Raw genomic sequence first — 5,394 nt, forward strand, 5'->3', positions numbered from 1 at the left:
ACAGGGTAGAAGGTCTATAGTTTTTAATTAGCTCAGAGAAAGATGTGGTCGCTGAGAAGGTAGCAGTTGAGCAAAGGCTTAAGGGGATGAGGGTGAGCATCTCAGACATTCAAGCGAGAAGCATTCCAGAAGGGAGGAGCCTATCTCAGACCCTGAGACAGGAGAATTCCAACAGGTCAGGGTAGAAAATGTTGCTTGAACAGGGTGAACTGGAATAAGTGGATTGATCATAATCCAGCAGGAAACAGAGGGATTGAAAAAACAGTAGAGAGTATTGAATGAAGAGCCTATTTATAAAGCTTTGGGTGAAGTTGAGGTGAACCCTCAAGGTCAGGCACCTGAGGGCTGGCAGTAGCCGGGTGGCTTTAGCACCATCTGGCCAGCAGGTGCCAGCAGAGAGCAAGGCTGCTGCAGCCTGGAGGGAGCTGGCAGTCAGAAGCTGCCCAGTGTGGCTCTAGGTAAAGGAGCACAGCCCTGGCCAGGGCAGGCATGGCAGAGAAGGCGCCAGAGGAACACCAGGCCAACCTCTCAGCAGCCATCTCCCCCATCCCAGCCTGCCATTGCTGATCCCACCACTGGCAAGAGCACATTTAAGGATTCCCATGGAAGAGAACAAGGTAAGGAAAGGTGGAAAGTGTATGTATCTAAAGGGACAGAAGGAAAATGTCCAGGACAGGAGAGTAGAGGGAGGCAAGGTCAGAGGTATGTGGTCTGCAAACTTGGCCAGCCTGCTCTGGGGATCGCCTAGTTTGTTCTAATGAAGTGTGGACCACGGCAGGATTTTCTGAGGATGATGATGTGATTTGACTTTATTTATTTATGTATTTATTTATTTATTTATTTATTTATTTATTTATTTATTGCAGTATTGGGAATGGAACCCAGGGGCATTCTACCTCTGAGCTATACCCCCAGCCCTTTTTTTTTTCTTTATTTTGAAATAGGCTCTCACTGAGTTGCAAAGGACCTCACTAAGTAGCTGAGGCTGTCCGCGAACCACAGTCTTTCTGTCTCAGCCTCCCAAATGCTGGGATTACAAGCATGTGCCACCAGGTCCAGCTATCTGACTTGATTTACATAGAATAACCCTGGCTGTTCTGTGGGCAAAGACTGTGGGTTCGGGAGAGGGCAAAAGCAGAGGCGCTGGCCGTGACCTGGCCCTGGGGGTGGCAGCTGAGGTAGAAAGAGCTTCTGACTCTGGGCATAGCCAGGTGGGTCTGGCAGGATTGGTACAAGGTGTGCTAGATATGCAGAAGCAGTCAGGAGTATTCCCAGTGCTTTGGCCTGAGACCTGGGAAAAGGGCTGGGAGAGCATGCCAGAGGAACCAGGGTAGCTGAGTGGGAGGGCGGGTGTGTACATGCTGAGTTCCAGGTTACCAGATGTCCAAGTGGAGATGCTGAGCACACCGTTGATACTGAGCACACAGATACTGAATGCACAGAATACACAAATACTGAATACACAGTCTTTCTTGAAGAGAAAGATATCGACGGAAAATATAAATGTGGAGATCATTATCAAAGAAATATACTGAAAATCTGAAAAGAAAGATAACACTTCCAAACAGGGAAAACAAAGAAAGCTTTGTGGAAGAGGCGATGTGTGCCTTGCATCTTAAGGGAGGGAGTTTCCAGAGCAGAAGCAAATGAGAATATTCCTGCTCTAGTAGACTTGCTAGAGCTGGAAACTGGCAGGCTTCTTGGGGTGGTCAGTAAGAGCTGAGAGGAGCTGTAAGCTGGGTTGTAAGTCTGAGTCAGCAATAGAACTACAACTTGGTTTCAGTCCCGCAGTTCATCCATGCACTTTTCAATGATAAAAGCACGAATTGAACACTTTTATGTACTCAATTAATGAGAAGTTTATTTATTCCTTACAGCACCCCATAAAAGCTATACTGGCATCATCATCCACGGAGCAGTCAGGCTTGGACCCCAAGCAGTGGGACCCCAGGACCTTTGTCCTTACCACTCGGCTCTACTGCTCCATCAAAAAAATTGGGCCAGGCAGCCATGGGGTGCAGCCAGGCAGCCAGCAGCAGCTCAGGTCCCTGAGCCAGGGGCCAGGTATTGAGGGGCTGTCCTCTGTGGATGTGACACGTGGCCTTGCAGGGGCTCCGCTGAGGAACAGACAGCTACAGCTCGGGGGCGGGGGGTGCTGTGCAGGACCAGGGTCACCAAGCTGCTGGCTCTGCCCCACCAGGAACAGCCAGCTGCTCTTTTCAAATCCTCAGCTCCCCATGTCTTGGCTCTCACGGCAAACCTGGAACCCAGAGCAGGCAACTGCATCCTCCCCTGGAGGGCTGGCACTGAAGTGTTCTGAGCCGGTACTGTGCCTCCTCCACCTCTTGGCCCTCACACCCATTTCAAAGACCATGGGACTGAGGCCACAGAGTTGAAGCCATTTGTTAGCACAAGCCTGTCTATGTTAGAACCCAAGCCTCAGGACTCTCAGTTCAGTGTGCTTCCACAGGAGCTCTAATACCATAGTGCTCCTAGCTTAAAATTAGGTTGGTTCCTTGAAGAGCAGGCACCAATAAGACCGTGTGTGTGTGTGTGTATGTGTGTGTGTGTGTGTGTGTGTGTGTGTGTGTGTGTGTGTGTGTGTATTTGCCAAGTTCATGACCCAAGCCCCGGACTGACACTCCCTACCACTCCCAGGCAAAGGAATTTCTCCTCACTTCAGCTGATCTTTCAGAGAAATTGAGGTTCTGATTCAGCAAATATGGTAGAAGCAAGCCCACCCAGCCAGGGCCCCAGGAAGCCAGCCAGCAGCCCACCTTGGGGTCCTTCCTGGAGGAAGGCTCACACCTGCTCCAAGAGAAAGCACACGAGGTTGTTGGCAGCATCCCTGGACAAAGTGAGAAATGGAAAGACCCAGGTGCCCGTTGATGTGGGAGTGATGATTTAGCAGTTAAAAAGAAGTAGGTCACCACAGAATCAAGCCAAGAATCCAAAGACATACTATTATGCAAAACATAAAGAAACTTGCACTGCTGTGCATATAGTATGATTCCATTTATGTAAAACACAACAAAGCCATTAGAGATGTGTGTGTGTTTGTGTGTGTGTGTGTGTGTGTGTGTGTGTGTGTGTATGTGTGTAGGTCTTTGCCCTCCACAAGTGAGTATGAGTGCCTGTCTGTGCTGGGGAGGGGAACCGAGCAGGCAGCAGAGCCAGAGGTCCCCGCCCTCACATAGCTGGGTAAGGGAGAGGGGATGAGATAGGTGTAAGAGGCACCACCATGTTTTTTCAGAATCTCTGTTTATCTGAAGCTTTTGTAACAATAATTAATTTGTGCATATATCATTATGGTTATATAAGCAAGTAAATAACAGAATAAGAAGTTGATGGGAGAAGGGAAGGTGGAGGGGAAATTCTTGGCCAAGTAGGGGGATCAGAGGAGCTCATGGAAGGGAGGCTGGGCACCTCCCCTACACTTCTGTATCACTATAAAAGGAAGGACATCAAGGGAGATGTCTAGTTGCATATTTTCTGCAACTAGAGTATTCCAGGGACTGCAGATCTCTTAGCTGACCTGCACAGAGCACTGTGGAAGGAGGCCCTAGGCATCTCTCATGAACATGTCTCCATCACCCTCCGCAGATGTCATAACCTGCAGACATGGTCCCCACGCCATCCTTTCCCTGATTGCGGATCTCCTTCATCCATGTCATCTGTAGAGAGCCAACCATTTAGAAAGTGCCTTCTGTTCTTACTTGTTGAAGTGCACTTGGGGCCCACATGAGCTAAACGAGAGCAGATGCCAGAGAGTGCCAGGGATTACACAGAGGATACATCCTTCCAACCTGACCCCTACCCTGACCCTAGACCATCTTCTGCTCTGGCAAAAGCCTTGCTCAATGCAATGTGCTCTTAATACTGTCATACGGTGGATTGTTAGATTAGGAGTCAGACCCCTTCATCCAAATCCTAGCTCTGTCAGATTTAAGTTATATTTCTTTATACATAAATACCCCAATTTAAAATGTTTTTTTTGATGATTAAACAGGGATAATAAAAAGGCCTATCTCACAGAATGGCTATGGAGATTAAAAGAGCTGTTTACAGGTGCTTTCAGTGTTGTTTTTCATGTAAAGTTTTGCACACATGCATGAATGCATCCCATTCTGCTGCTATCAGGTATTTTTCATGCATCTGGAATGTACAGGGTGCTGAGGAGGAAGAGGTGCCCAAGTGAGCAGAATGTGCCTGGCAGCCACATCAGAGATAAAAATCTCAGTTCCAACTAGAACACCTACACGGAAGTGCATAAAAAAAAAAAAAAAAACAGAGCTACCTGTCCCCAGAGATAATCAGAAAGATCCCACTCAGTATCTAAGACCAGGGGCAACCTCGCTGCAGTTTTCTCCTCTTTCTACTCAATGGGTTGCCATTTCCAAGAGACTTGGGTTTTTAGAGCTATTTACTTTATAAACCACAACAAATCAGGTTATGTACTTGATTTTTTTCATCTATTATAATGATTAGGAACAATATAAGTATCTGTCTCATTGCTTTCCTGGGTGCTTATCTTGATAATTTCCACGGACAACCCTGAGCAAATCCAGCATGCCCCCTTTGGTCTCTTCCCCCGCTTCCTTCCTGCTGTGCACTGGGACTGCACAGCATTCTGTTTTGCTCCTTTAGACTTTGGCCAGGTCCCTCTGAAAGTGGCATGCCTAGATCTGCATCCCAGGATCCACATTGCTTGAAGCCACAGGAGCCTGACCCATTTTGCTCACAGTCCTTCTATCATGGCCCCATCACCCAGTGACTCAGGCGACTCAGGACTTAGCCCTTGGACCATACGCAGAGAAACACACATGGACCAGTGTTTCTGACTCACTTAGATTTGTGAAAACACAAATTCCCAGACCTTGCCCTACCCCCAAGAATTAGAATCTCTGGAGGCTGGGTCCTTGGACGTTTTATTATACACTTCCTAGCTGATTCAGATTAGCAGAAATATTGGCAAATTTAGCCCCAGGGGTTCCTTTCACAGGGGTAAGGGGCAGGATATAGAACTCAGGGCTCTTCACTCTGTTCCACGGCCTGAGCTTTCTAATCCTTTGATCTACACAGAAGTTCACTAAAGGCCTTAACCAGCAGGGGGCAGCATGGGCCGGGCCATGCATCTATAGAGAAAAGAGTCCGCGGGGATCTCACGATTAACTGTGCTAGCAAATACTCGCCTACTATTGTACAGAGGCTCCTCCAAAGTCTTGATTCAGTCCATATTTGCACTATGTTTGGGAAGAATGTGTTTCTGCCTTTGTATATGTCAAGAACTTGTTTGAGAGAAGTCAGATAACTTCTCTCAGATAACTTCTCTAAAGCCTTATTCCTCCCACGCATTCCTGGAGGGGAGCATACCACATACCTAGGAGGAATCAC

This window comes from Muscardinus avellanarius (genome assembly GCF_963383645.1).
Source record: "Muscardinus avellanarius genome assembly, chromosome: 7".
Lineage (NCBI taxonomy): Eukaryota > Metazoa > Chordata > Mammalia > Rodentia > Gliridae > Muscardinus > Muscardinus avellanarius.